Consider the following 15,387-nt stretch of genomic DNA (forward strand, 5'->3'; position numbering starts at 1 on the left):
TTTTTAGCCTAGCTTTCATGATCTTTTCTCCGTTTTCTTTCTTTTTTTGTTAGCACGAATCTTTCTTAATTGTTCTTCATTGGTTTAATTGATTTTTTCGCAACATCTTTCACTTTGAAGGTGAATAATTGGCCCATCATTTAGCCGTGAATAAACGGAATATTCAGATAATAATAAAAACAATGAATCCGTCTGTAACTAACCGATCAAAAATTTTCCAATCTCATGAGCTACATCGCTAAATGGAGTTTTTCACTCTCGTATGAGTGCATTTCTCGTGAATTAATATAATTCCCCAAATCGTTTGAATCTTAGCATATCGATTAATTAAGAATCTACGGGGACTGACTAGAACTACGAGATCCATAGATTAGAGCACACCCTCCAAATCCTGCTAGTCTCTTAAGCGGTTCTCCCTGGTTCGTTTCGAAGCCTCTCTGGCTGGATTCAGAACATTGTGAAACGCTTACCGACAGAAGCAATACCTAAAACCGAATCTGTCTTCAGTTTCTCGTAAAGATTGGAGATTGTCTCTTGTAACAGCCTAGCACACGAATAGCACTCATTTAAGTCTTCAGTTTTCTTTTACTTTTATGATCCCATCACTACACCTCTCCTCATTAGAACAGTGGTTCAAGAAATGGGCTAAAAAAGCTTAATGAAACTAAGTCGCAAAACATCACCTTCACTCTTCGTCGCATTACTCTTCCTCCAGTCATCTATAACCTAACACCTCTACCAGTAGTGAAAGTTGCCCGGCTACCTTGGGCTTTACTTAGACCGAAGACTTTCTTGGAACCCCCACACTAGACTTAAAAGAATAGAACTAAATAGACGCTATCGACTACTTAGAAGACTCTTAGACGATAGATGAAAACTCTCTCTGGACAACAATAGACTGATTTATACTTCTATTTTGAAACCCATCTGGCGTATGGAATAGAGCTGTGGGTTCAACCAAACGCTCTAATCTCCAAAGGATTCAATCTCTTCAATTTAAATATTTCGAACTATCGTAAACGCTCCATTTTATGTCTTCAACCTGTCTATACAAACTGACCTTAACATTCCTTTTATCACCGAAGTTGTTAAAACACAGAAAACTCCACTTCAGCCTGCAATCTCAAATAAATCCTCTAGCTCAAAATCTTTCTTCCAGAACTTTTCCTGACAACCCGGATAAGACGTCTTAAAAGACAGTGTCCTCGTGATCTCCTCTCAAGTGAAGAGAGTGACTAAACATATAATGTTTTGGAGTGTTACCACTGGGTAACTTCTCCACTCATTTACTTCGACATGTTCACTGTTATCATTGTTACTTACGAGGTGTGTTCAAAAAGTAACGGGAATTTTCGTTTTTTGAAAAAAATATTTATTTATTCATCTACATTAATATTGTCGCCTTCAAAGTAGTCCCCTTCGCATACAATACACTTGTGCCAGCGCTTTTTCCAATCCTCGAAACACTTCTGAAACTCGATCTTTGTGATAGCTTTCAGCTCTTTCAGCGATTCGCTTTTAATGTCATCTATGCTTGTAAAACGACGGCCTTTTAATGTTCTCTTTATGTTTGGAAATAGAAAAAAGTCACATGGAGCCATGTCTGGCGAATATGGAGGCTGGGGCATCGTTAAAGTTTTGTTTTTGGCCAAAAATTCACGAACAAGCAATGAAGTGTGAGCAGGTGCATTATCGTGGTGCAAAATCCATGAATTGTTTTGCCACAAATCCGGGCGTTTTTTTCAGATTGCTTCACGCAAACGGCGTTGAACTTGTAGGTAGTACTCCTTATTGATTGTTTGACCTTGTGGCAAGAATTCATGATGCACTATGCCATTAAAATCGAAGAACACAGTGAGCATAACCTTCACATTCGACCGCACTTGTCGAGCCTTTTTCGGTCTTGGCGATCCAGAATGCCTCCACTGGGACGATTGAGCCTTAGTTTCGACATCATATCCGTAAACCCATGTTTCGTCACCTGTTATAACACGTTTCAGTAGATCCGCATCGTTGTCGACTTCATTGAGTGACTCTTGAGCAACTTCCATTCTCCGCTGTTTTTGTTCGAAATTCAACAATTTTGGAACAAATTTTGCTGCCACACGTTTCATACCCAAAACATCCGAAAAAATTTCATGGCATGAGCCAATTGATATGGCAACATCATCCGCGACTTCTCTGATTGTGATTCGGCGATCGTTCATAACCATTTCTTTCACTTTTTTCACGTTTTCATCGGTTGGTGATGTGCTTGGACGTCCAGGTCGTTCGTCATCTTCAACGTTTTCGCGGCCATCTTGGAAACGCTTATACCACTCGTAAATCCTTGTTTTACTCATAGCAGACTCACCATATGCCTTTATTAACATTTCACACACTTTATTTCATTTTTTACGCAAAATTTAATACAAATTCTTTGATCCATTTTTTTTAACAAACAAAAATCGCCAAGCTCGAAAAACACGTCTAACCTTAACGGCTGCCACTTAAGAAGTAAACAATGAATATTACTGAAAATTTTATCGTACTTCAGGGGCATGTGTACCAACATAATAAAAAAAAAAATTTTACAATCAGACTCTCCAAACCCGCGAAATTTAAAAATTCCCGTTACTTTTTGAACACACCTCGTATAGAGCCAACGCGCTTATTGTAGCAAAAATGAACGCAAAAAAAAGATCCTATCACTTATTTTAGTTGTTAAAATTAAAGAAAATGGCGTAACTGAAGTCGCTAAAATGACACTTCAGCTGGTTGCTTTTATTTGAATTCCCAACTCTCACAACGGAAAGAATCATTGCAGTTTATGGCCTAAATCAGGAAGTCATAAGTGTTTTCTTAATAAATTATTTACATAATAAAAATAAAAGTAGCATATATGATTCCAACTCTATTATCAAGGTCGCCTAACACGGCAGGTGGTACACGATGGCAGCAATTTAAAACCATTGCAATTCTAGTGCATCCACAAAATATAAAATGAATTTAACAAAAAATTTTAATAAGCCATCATTGTTCGACTAGAAACGCCTCTCTAATTTTCGTCCACAAATAGGTTTCTTAGTTAACACCTGCCGATAACGCAGCAATGAACTATCTAGTGCAAGGTGCACCGGTCAAGTTCCTCATATAACTTAAAATATGAAGGCTGCATTAACCATAACGTGGTCTAGTTAAAATACTGTGTAATTGAAGCCCATAATATTTTATGGAAATGTAGAAGAGAGAACAGACATGTATTCATTTATTTATTTTAGTATTTTATTTCTGTCAATCTTTATTTTCTTCTAATTGGTACGGAAAATCATTTTTCCTTAGCGAATAACTCCATACCAAAGTAAAATTCCATTAAAGGCGTGAATTATTCTTTAAAAATTCAACCTCATAACGTGAAGTTGGTCCGTAACTTTTGATATATATTTGAACAAACTTTACTAGCTTGCCGGAAGAAACTACAATATTTTAATATTTAATAAAACTTTAGAAACTATAACTTAAATATAACTTACTAAAAGTAAAAAAGAAAATTTAAAATTTTTAGAAATAGAAAACTCTGTCCAAATAAATCAGTGCAAAGAAGAAGTCGTTAAATTATATAAGAATTCAAAAACAGTTTCGAAAACTAAAAAATGTATCTGATATTTTTAAATAAATATTCTGACAAAATGATTAAATATGAAAATATGGAAGAAGATAAGTATAGATTTAAATGTATTCGTCCAGTCGTGGTTCTATCAATGGCGTGTTTTAAATTTATTTTTTCAAATCAATCAGGATTCTTGTTTTTTATTAATAGTTGTAAAAATATATTCTTTATCTGGTGAGAAAAAATGCCCACTTAATGGTCAGGAACGTGGACCATCTTCAGAAGTGGCCAAGAGGACTCTTTCGACCTTTAAAAGGCCGAAATCCGACAAAGTTAGGGATGCTTGTATGGTGAGAGGGACATAGAATAATTAGACTCAATAGGCTGTGATGGGCAGGAGATCTTCCTGAGGATGTCTGGAACAGAGGTGGTGAAAGAAAGGATAGACTGTTTAAGAAGTGTGTGTTCAACTGGGCTGACGGTAGAAAGGACATGATCGGTGAAGGTGAGGAACAAACACGGAAAAGCTACAGCAAAGGAAACAGTAAAGAATGGTGCAGGCTAAAAGAAGCGGCTGATTCAACAAAGAAGAAGACGTAAATCCTAGGTGGCACAAGTCCCGGGTTATCCTAGACAACGCATGTGCTGCTGTTTTTCTTTGTGCCAAGTATTTGATGTTCCTAACAACATCCTGTTGAGCCTCAAATCTTTTTCGTGGAAGCGGACCTGGTGGAGTGAAGCAAGCGATGAACTAAGATGGGCTGGCCATCTGATGAGAATGGATAGCAGTCATGGGGCCAAGAATGACGCTGGAGGGCAAGCCTGGAGGCATAGATGATGGATTGACCAGTTGGAGGAGGACCTGAGGGTGATGGGCGTAAGAACCCTTTTAAGTGATCCTTTTAAGGACTGTTGTGCCTTAGAAAGAGAGAGAGAACACAATCCTGATTGGCAGAATCATTCATAGCCACTTCTAAAGAAAGCTCAATGAAGGAGTTCGCTCAAGAACATAAGTAACACGAATAAATGATTCAAAGTAAATGCAATTAAAGTGAACAGCATTCATGCGAGAAGCTTAGCGAGCAAAGTTATTAATAAAAAATTACTTAAATTTCTTACTAACCAAAAGCAATCAAACTTGGACACGTTCTATTTGGATGTACTTTTTCTTTGACCCTCAGAATTTGGATTTAAAAAAACCGATTGGTTTTACCAAAAACCGGAATGAGAAAACGAGTTTAACCAACTCTCACATTTCAAACTAAAAAATTAGATAAATAAATGAGTGCACTTTCTTAAATGCAGCCAATTAGAACCAGCTTAAAAAAGTGAAATTTTGATATACTCGTAAAAGATGAAGTTATATTAGTTTTACTGAATTTATTTATTAATGTATTCAAGTGAATATTTTAATGCACCTAACTTTTTATGTATTTATTTAATCTTTTTTATCTATTCAGGACTTGGAAGTAGAGGTGCACAGATTGCTGGGAAAAATGGTCAGTTCATGTAGCCCCTTATAGATGGGAAGAAGCTGATCTCAGTGGACTTCAAGAACGTTCTTAGATAAGTTGAAGGCAGTTTAGGAGAGCCTAAAGATGAGACGAATAGAACCGTTCACTGTTCCACCTCCGCCGGAATCTCATGGAGTTTTCCTCGCGTAGCTACTTCCGTTATTAATAATTTTTAAACGAAATGGTAATTAATACAAAAAAAATTAATTACTCTATTCTTAATTTTATTCCTAGACAAAACTAGGAAATGGGATAAACCGCATCTAATTCACTCTGATTGCAAGACTGCGATTAGTGCATTAGTATTTGCATTAGGTATTTCAAAATGAAATATCCTTATAATATAAGTTGATTATAAGTTAGGATTACGAAATAACTAATTACGATTGTTATATTAGTTATAATAGTATTATTAAAAATTAGTTACTTATTTCCGTATTCATTTCACAGTACAATACTTTTAAATTAAGTTATGTTTGAGGTACATAGTAGAGAAAAGTATGTTTTTAACGCCTTTAATTACAGCTATTTCGTTTCTTCTTGTACTTCTTAGCATATTATTAATTATTTATTAATAATAATATGTACGTGAAAATTAGTTAAATTTATGGAAAAAAATTCACTATATTTTAATTAATTCTACTGTAACTTCCTCTTACTCTAGTAAGTAAGACAAGGAATTGAAAAACCTTTAAAATTTTCGATTTCGCAATAAATAATTAATTATGTTATTATTTTTTTAGGTATTCTCCCGCCAAAATGTAACAGTACAACGTTTCCTGTTTCCTTCGATTTTATTTTGAAGAACAGGAAACAAATCTAGCGGTACTAAACTTTAAGAATGAAGGGAAGTTAGGCTAACTGAAGCCGAGTATTTGGCAGAGAAGTTAACACACAATGAAGACGTCATGAAATGGCAGGAAACTGTTAAATAATGGAAATCCTATTTCAAAGAAAAGAACTATTATGACGTTATAATCTGGCGAACTTAAAAAAAAGAAAAAAATAGAACATCTCTATGAATCATTCATAAGTTATCGACATTCAATAATCGGGGAGGCTTCAATTATCGAAACAGCTATAAGAAGGAGAAGAAGAAGAAAGAAGTGCTTCAGAAATTCGAAGCCTGCGCTTCGAGTGACACTTCAATAAGAATATGTACAAAAAGAAAAAAAAAATAATTGATTTTATAAAGGCACCGAAGAGAATTATTGGTAACGTCTTTAATAGATGTCCCCCTTTCATTTTTTATTTATTTCCTTTTTTTTTTGAACTCTTGCGACGAAGGTAAGGGGTCAAGGAACTCTTGGAGAAGAACAGAAAGAGATATATATATATATATTAATTGTGAAATGGTTAAGAAGAAAGATAGGGAGCGGTTTGCTAGCAGAAGATATAGACAGAAAGGAAGAAGAAGCAGAAGAAGTAAAGGAAGAGCGGGAAATAAAATATGTCGCGTCGTCTGACCGTCTGTAAATCTCCTGGAATAGAACCGGTCTGGGGGCCTACACAAAGAAAATATCAAAGATTGTATGTGCGTGTCTAAGAAGACTTTGTAAAAAATGGGGTTGTGTATATTTCTTTGGTTTAAACCCATCTCTTTCACATAGTATCGATGTTAATATAACTTCCGTTTTTGTTTTTTTTAAATTTAGATTAAAGCCGAAATATTTGTTGTATGAAGGAAAAAATGGAAATGAACTATAAAGGCAGAAGGTAGGCTTTCATTCATGTTTCTGATTTCAAAAGGGATCTAAAAAGCTCCACGAACCAAATAATTACATTAGACTGGTAACGTACACACAGCTACATGCAAGATCTCTTTTTGGTCCCTAAATGCAATCGTCTGTAAATGTTAAAAGAGTCTAGGCGTCCAGAATGTAGTGATGTGCTTCAGTTTGTCTGAGGGTACGCTAAATCCAAACATCTACTCAAGTCTGCTTCTCTGGAAGAGAGCTAGTAGGTGTTGTTCGTGTTGTTAGACTGGGGATACCCGCAGGGACGCCAAGATCCCCTGAAGAAATGGCTAGTCCACTTCCCCCCTACGGGAGAAGATTAGAGGCTAATGTTTAGCAACGTAACGTAACGTAATCGCCTATTTTTTCAGGCGGGGCTTAACGTCCAAACTACCAATTAGGTGTCGTGGACGGAGGCGACTAGCAAACATACTTTACCGTAAAATTTCTTTTATTAACCATTAAATAAAATCCAAGGCGTCTAGACCGGGAATCGAACCCAGTACCACAATACATATTAGCTTCGCAGGTCACGCCTCTAACCGCTCGGCTACCGTGGCGCCATAATGTTTAGTATTAAATATTCTCGTTCTTTTTTTTTTTTTTTTTTTTAAAAAAAAAAGGAAAGGTCCAGGTTAATTTTTCATTTTCGAATAACCTCAGAAGGAAATGAAGAATGTGGCACCATTCAGGATCTAAGTCCTGTCAGAGGAAGAAGCCGAACGTTGGATTGAATGAGATAAATTACATTAACTAAGAGATTAGCTGAGTGGATAGTGCCCTGGAGTTCCCCACAAGCACATCCTTATAGTCTAGCAACATCCCCTTGTACAGTTTCTTTCTAAGAGCAACTACAGCTCGAGACCGTTCACAAAAAAAAAAACACTAAGTGGTCTGGACAGCAAACTACTTCGATGTTGAAGAAATCTTATTTAAAAGTGGCTTTTTAAAAAATTGTAAAGTCCAACAATTTTTGAAGATTGATTTCGTTAATCGTATGGATGAGTTGATTTTGTTGATAGTATGGATGAGTTGATTTTGTTGATCGTATGGATAAGTTGATTTTGCTTATCGTATGGATGAGTTGATTTTGTTGATAGTATGGATATGTTGATTTTGTTGATAGTATGGATGAGTTGATTTTGTTGATAGTATGGATAAGTTGATTTTGCTTATCGTATGGATCAGTTGATTTTGTTGATAGTATGGATAAGTTGATTTTGTTTATCGTATGGATGAGTTGATTTTGTTGATCGTATGGATAAGTTGATTTTTTTATCGTATGGATCAGTTGATTTTGCTTATCGTATGGATCAGTTGATTTTGTTGATAGTATGGATAAGTTGATTTTGTTTATCGTATGGATCAGTTGATTTTGTTGATCGTATGGATAAGTTGATTTTGTTTATCGTATGGATGAGTTGATTTTGTTGATCGTATGGATAAGTTGATTTTGTTTATCGTATGGATGAGTATTTTGAGAGAACGTTTCTTATTATTTTTATAAATATTCTTCTAGTGTTTGTTTCTTTTCTTTTTTTTCAAATGTTGTTCCGTGTATGAAACTGTCTAGTTGTTGCAATTATATTGTATTTTTTTGTCAATCCTTTTGGCTTATTTATGAACACGGCGACATTAAACTAACATTATACAAAACTGGAACTATAATGTTTCAGGCAGGAGAGGACAAGCACCGCAATTGGAGGTAAAAAATTTCTTGTTTAAAAAAAGAATTAGGATTTAAAGGCACCAGAGGAGGAGGAGGAGGAGGAGGTTGCATTTTAACTTTTCTTTCTGCAGTTTTTTTAAAAAAATGAATGAAGTACAGTCCAGGTTAGTAGAAAAACCTGAAGAGGTCATGAAAGGTTAAATGTGTTTTGTCACGAATTTAAAAGTCTATAAGAACAAGAAAAACAAAAATTAATATTAAATCTAATATATTAACTGGCTGTTGCAAGGATAAAGGATTTATTATGTAGATTAATTCAATTTATTGAATGGGAGTTTCATAAATGAGCAAGATTTTTGATGAAACAAATAAGGTGTCTTTAATATTTTAATGAAATTTCAGAATAAATTGACGTCAATGGCTTCATGATTCATTTCAATGCTACCTGTAACCACTGATCATGCGCAATGCTAGGTTATGATTAGGGAACGGATTCGTATGTATTTACATATTTTTTTCTAGGCAATTTACAGACGTTTTTCAACTAGAAGTATTCATACTGACACTTTTTAAGCCGTTTGAGTCTACTTTTATTTCACATATTTCCACATATTTGGATGTTATCGCATATTTATACATATTTGATTAAAATAAATAAATATTTCTACATATTTAATCAAAATATGTACATATTTTTTCATATTTTTCATTTTGGGCATATTTTCATAATTGGGAGGTGGTTGACAGGAAATGTGAACCACAGACTGCAGGGCTGTGAATCACAGTGGGTACAATGGTTATTGTAATTTACACAGAATGCTGCTAAACAGTGACGGACACTTGTTAGTTCTTTGAAGTTGTCTGACGTTGTCTGTTTTTTCAGCTCGTTCGTTGAAGTGTCCAATTCATTTCGTTCGGTCACTTAGTGTATTCTTTTTTTGGGTGAAATGCCACGAACATCGGCCTCAAACAAACAACTGGTTGCTAAATATCTTCGCGAGTTTCCAGCAGAACTTTTTCGAAGTGATGGAGACATTTTGTACTGTACAGCTTGTGACAAGCGCGTTTCTTGCTCTTAACGTTTCCAAGTCACCTAACATATTGCCACCGGATCGCACATAGAGAATAAAAACAGAAAGTAAGAGAGGACGTCCTATCAAGCCTTCCTTACATCTCCATCATCAAATAAGTCTACTCTGAGTACAGATCTGTGTCGGGCTTTGGTTAGAGCAGATATCCATTTCCACAAACTTATTTATAATTGTAAAAATGTTCTTTTCTTGTATAAATAATTATAACTTGCCCCCCCCCCAAAAAAAATCCATTTTCATAAAAAAAAATGTCCATTTTACTTAAATATTCCAGAAAATATTTTAAGAAAATCACATATTTTCCACATAATTGACGAAAATAAATGCATATTTTAATTTAATATTTGGCATTTTTAAATACATAAAAATCCGTTCCTTAGTTATGATTATGTAGAAAAAAGAAGTTTATTTCATTTCGCTAGGTTAAAATATCAATGAACTCACATTTAGCATCTTTCATAGCTGGTTTTTTAAATAAAAATAAACATATTTGTAGATATTGTTAGGACATAAATCATTTAGTCTAAACAATAGATATTTTTTTGTTTGTCTGAAAAAACTTTTATCTTAGTAAAGGAATTGCCTTATTTCTTTTCAGATAAAAAGTAGCAAACAATAACCATATTTAACTGTAAATAATTCTTTTTTTGTTGTTCTACGGTTTCAACACTATTTTTTACAGAACTTTGGGTAAACCTAAAGCGATAAGGAACGTCACATCTCTCGCAGAACCATCTCTTTAATCAACTATTTGCTGACTTTTTCCGTTTTACTTGAAAATAAAGGTTACTTTCAAGTTACACAAACAAAATAAAGGATACTGGTTTGTTTATCAAGATATTTATGGTAATTGTGGATATAAATTTAAAAAAATACTGTGAATTTTTATTTTAATTATAATAATAACGATTATAACAATTATAATAAATTGTTTAAATATTATTGAACTATATAAAAGTTCTATATGTACAGACTGATATTTGTATGCACACATATAAATTATTGAATAAACACTTAAAACTGCACATATAATATTGTTTTCTTTTTAAACAGAGTTCAATAACCTGTCCCTTACATGGCTCCCCTCCCTTTGTTATGCATGTATACGTGTACTATATAGGAACTAGACAAAACGTAAAGGGAATTAGCCTAGTGTAAAAGCGGGTAGCTTGAATTAGGCAGCCACACATAACACGGAACAGATTGTGTAGATCAGGCACACACAATGGAGTGTTGTGTGTACACAGGCAAAGAGAGAGAGAGAGACACACACACTTATTGTGGTAGAAGGCTTGACTAGTTCTTCAATGTATACAACACTCATTGTGGCCCGGTTTGATGTTACAAGGAAGACAGATTACCTTTCGGTCATTCAATAACTTACGGTTTCCTTAGTAACCACATAATTTGCAATTATTAAATTTTTAGCAAACAATTTATTCACCATAACTGGCATTTTTTCTTAGCAAACAATTTATTCACCACAAATGGCATTTTTCTTAGTAAACAATTTATTCACCATAAATGGCATTTTTCTTAGCAAACAATTTATTCACCATAACTGGCATTTTTTCTTAGCAAACAATTTATTCACCATAAATGGCATTTTTCTTAGCAAACAATTTATTCACCATAACTGGCATTTTTTTCTTAGCAAACAATTTATTCACCATAAATGGCATTTTTCTTAGTAAACAATTTATTCACCATAACTGGCATTTTTTCTTAGCAAACAATTTATTCACCATAAACGGCATTTTTTCTTAGCAAACAATTTATTCACTATAACTGGCATTTAATGGCAGACATTTTCTTAGCAAACATTATTTAATAAAAGTTATAGATCTAGATGTAGGCAACCATCGTGAGAGTTATTTAGAAATCATTGATGTGGCTAAATGAATTTATAGTTCAACTTTTCCCTGACTAAATATTTTAAAGCAACAGTTAACAGTTTAAAACATAAAAATTTAATGTCTAATTGGATTAGAATTAATAAAAAGGTGCCCATTTATGAAATACTCGAAAAATAAGTTAAATTAGAAGACTGAAGTTTTTAAAATGAGGCCATAAAACTGTTTATGCTTGCAGTCAAAAGAAGGACGGGGCAACAAATATATACGACTCATCGACGGGAATTAAAAACAGAAGTGAGCAGAAGGTATGAGAAAAACTAACAAAAAAAGGCGGGACGAATGTAAACCCGCGTTGGCGCGCGCGCGCGCTCGCTCGCTCGCTGTACCACACATTTAGTTGAATGTTTATAGAGTATGTGCTAAAAGTATTTAGTGAGGCAAAGATAGGTGGCGAATAGAGGGGATATGTGTTAGTATGTGTGCAGAGTGTTGTTTTCTGTCACGCAATATTTGGGGGTCTATGAACTCAAAAGACTATCTAATCTTATGTAGCCCCCACTTAGGTTTCACTTGCAATATATATATATACTTTCTCTCCTATATACACAACACGCATACAAACACACTAATAAATTCTAAAGACCTACCTCAACTAAAATCATATTGGGTAACAACCTCACCCGTCTAAAATATTTTTATTTTTTAACATTTATTTTTTATTTAAACATCTGCCACTTGAATGTTTTATATTCTTTTTTTATTTTGGTTAAAACATTTTTACCGCTGACACAACAGCGTGCTAAAAATTATTATTATTTTTTACGCTGAAGTGATTTTTTTGTAAAAGTGTTAAGGCATGTTTTTAAAACGCTATTTCATCAATTTATTTTTATTATTATCATAAAATTAGGAAATTTAATGAGGGATCTGAAGTTCTGTGTACACTGCTGGCTTCTCGGAGCAGGATTCTCTGATTTTAGACAATGATGTCTACAAGGTTTTGTAGGCAGCAAGGCCTCAAGTTCAGTAGTCAGAAGCCGCAATGTGCTGGCTCTGAGCCAATCTTTTTTTCTTATTTCACCGGATGATTAAGTATTGTAAGGGCATGCAGACCACAGACTGACCAATCATTCACACTCCTGCTGAACCCATAAACTTCTCACAAGACTTCTGAAAGTCTTTTACGTAGCTGACCACCTGTGACGGAGGAGCCATCTAAGAAGGGAGAAATCTAGAGGTTGTAGGCTGCAGTGGAAGTAGGCCCCGCAGCATCCTGAGTCAATCTAAAGCCTCCCTTGGTCTCCCTTCTCATCCTTACATCATCCACGCTTTCTTACAATCATCAACTCATCACTTACTGCTCACTCCGACTTTCTCAATCATTTCTAATCTCTCACAAACTGTGCTCTTTGCTCAATCACACTTTAATATCTCTCTTTTTTTGCTCTCTCTCAAAAAGTATCCTTCTTTCAGTACATTTACTCACCATCCGCTCACGCCTTTACTCGCTCTCAGTGAAATTGAATTTCATCTGACTCTAGTGAGAGATGAGTGACTGCAACTCACTTAACTCTTCTCTCAGAAACATTGCACTTCCAGTTACTCAATCCTTGGCTCTCACAAATTAATTCTGTCTTCTCTTTTCTAGTCACATTCATAAACACATTGCCCTCATTCTTATCCCTTACTTTCTCTTTCATTTTTACCCAACCCCAGTACCTCAATCTCTCTATTACCTCATCCCAGTACCTCTATCTCTCTATCAGCTCATCCCGGTACCTCACTCTCTCTTTTTTACTCTCACTTTTCCTTTAGCTAACTCTCTCCATCATCAATATCACCCTTAACTCCCTTATTCACTCACTTACTCCACTCCAACCTTCTTTCTTGCTCTCTCACGATGTACATGGCGTTCTCTCATTCTCTCTAAAACACACACGGTCGTAGTATCACATTATTCCCTCGCTGACATTCCCTTATTAAACATATAAATGGGCAATTACGTGCAAATAGCTGAAAGATAGATAAATGGAAGGTTTTAGTGCAGTGGACTGGAGGTTTTTATTCACCAAACTAAATAATGACCTCAAGCTGGATCAGTGATAAGCTTTTAGACGGTACCGTAGATATAAAGATTAAGATATACGAAAAGAACAAAAACATTCCTGCACAATTAACATCGTAATAACTTAAATAAATATAAATTTGACTTACCCAAATTGTGGGAATCTTGTTTTCCGAGCTATGATGGCAACGTTTTTCTAAATGTTGATACATGGAGGAGTATTTTACCAAAACAGAACCAAGGATAATAACAAGGACCGGTATGCCTTTGCACCCCAAGAAAAATAAGGCAATAAAAAGAAATTTTTTAGGCAGTTTGTATAGAGAGCATTTGGTTATTGGAAGGCGGACTACCCAAGAGGAGCAAAACTTTTGTGTGCAAAATGGTGGGGATGTAACTGAGTGGAGACCACGTGACCTTGGCTCGATATTTCGGGTGTCTAGGCCGGAGGCGGTGAGGTTGGCACGGCCCTGTAGTGGGGGGTGAGAGAGAACGCAAACTGAGGAGAGAGTTCATTGGCCTCAGTCTGACGGCCATGCCCTACCACAAGGGGAGACGAGTTAAGCTTGCCCTTGTCTACGCGCCCATCCAAATTCTTTATTTTATTATTAATAATATTTTTATTTTAAAGTTTAAATTTTTTTAGCACCCCACATTTATTTTTATAAAAATGAACATTATTCTAAAAATCTCCCTTCCTTTTAAAAATCTCTTAAAAATATAAGGGCCCCCATTTTTGTTACAGTTACAAGGACTACTAGCCTTGTACACCGATCTCAATCGTTTACATATTTGAACAAGTTCAGCATTACATCTCTCATAGTATTGAGTTTTTTTACCTTAAATATTTAATTATCCCCCAGATTACCTATTTGAGGCTGCAGAGAAGCAAAAGGGGCTACCTCAATTTTGACAAAAAGGTATTTTTACCATAATATAATTTGTTAAAATATTCGAACAAGCTTCATATCTTATCAATTTTGTTCTTGAAACTAGAAAGTGTTAAGAAGCAATATTATTAGATATGCGTTACCCGCATTACATAGAGGTTTGCAGTGTCTTGCCTAACTCTCTCTGTAAATAACATTTTTTTTTATTTTTTATCTTATCTTTTAATTTATAATCAGATGTTTATTATTTTTTGAACGTATTTATTTTAAATTTTAAATTTGTATTAGCAACTTTTTCGCATGTCCGGTCATCGAATGGCTTTAGCGTTCATCTTGACGTTATCCAAGATGTTCTATTGAGGTTAATTAATAAATTAATTCTTTAATAAATTCAATATTGCTTTTAATTTGCATGTTATGTATTGTTTTATTTCTTATCTAATAACAATGTCTGAATTACTTCCTGCGAATGGACTTTTGTTTATTGATGATAAGGAAATTTTGTTTTAACGCGACAAATTTTTTCTCATTTTTTAAAAAAAAATAAATTAGTTTGTGTTTTTCAATGCGCTAGATCAAAATCTCATTTATGACCTCATGTATCCGTTTGTAGCGATCATTATCTCTTAACCGTTAGTTATATTTCATTGAATAGATTTTAACAAAACCGGATGTGATTTTTCAAAAAAAATTATATAAATAATAAACTTTATCTGTAAGTTTTTCCTTAAAATTTCAAATTTGGTTGTCATTTCAGTGAAACTTATGGTCCTGTATGTGTATAATTAAAAGGGTTAAATGTTTTGTATTATTTTTTTAGAGAGATTTGTATTTTTTATTTCTTTCCGAAAATGATTCCCTATAATTTTTGTAAACAACCTCAATTTAGAAATATTATAACTTTCCCTTCAATAATTTTTTTAAAGGAAATTCGTTTTTGGACAGTTCGCGAGCAAATTTTGAGGTCAGTTCCCCCA

General features: G+C 34.4%; 2 protein-coding genes across 14 annotated transcripts in view; one reads left to right on the forward strand and one right to left on the reverse strand.

Annotated features, from left to right (window-relative positions):
* Eip93F (Ecdysone-induced protein 93F) overlaps window positions 1–15,387 on the reverse strand; it is a 356,990-nt gene that overhangs the window by 215,991 nt on the left and 125,612 nt on the right. For 7 of the 13 annotated variants that reach the window (XR_012454049.1, XM_074114097.1, XM_074114093.1 and 4 more), the window contains exon 1: window positions 13,670–13,856. The exons of 4 other annotated variants lie outside the window; for them this stretch is intronic. The gene's annotated coding sequence lies outside the window, so the exon portion shown is untranslated. Of the gene's footprint in view, window positions 1–13,669; window positions 13,864–15,387 lie in introns of those variants that run through there. 2 more of the 13 variants (XR_012454051.1, XR_012454050.1) reach the window with 1 other exon arrangement.
* The window catches only part of LOC141446993 (uncharacterized), a 297,455-nt gene continuing 296,121 nt past the window's right edge, over window positions 14,054–15,387 (forward strand). Inside the window, exon 1 of the transcript XR_012454054.1 lies at window positions 14,054–14,440. The gene's annotated coding sequence lies outside the window, so the exon portion shown is untranslated. The remainder of the gene's footprint in view (window positions 14,441–15,387) is intronic.

Source organism: Rhodnius prolixus, unplaced genomic scaffold (genome assembly GCF_049639745.1).
Source record: "Rhodnius prolixus isolate KJV_2025 unplaced genomic scaffold, Rpr scaffold_7, whole genome shotgun sequence".
In the NCBI taxonomy this organism is placed as follows: Eukaryota; Metazoa; Arthropoda; class Insecta; order Hemiptera; family Reduviidae; genus Rhodnius; species Rhodnius prolixus.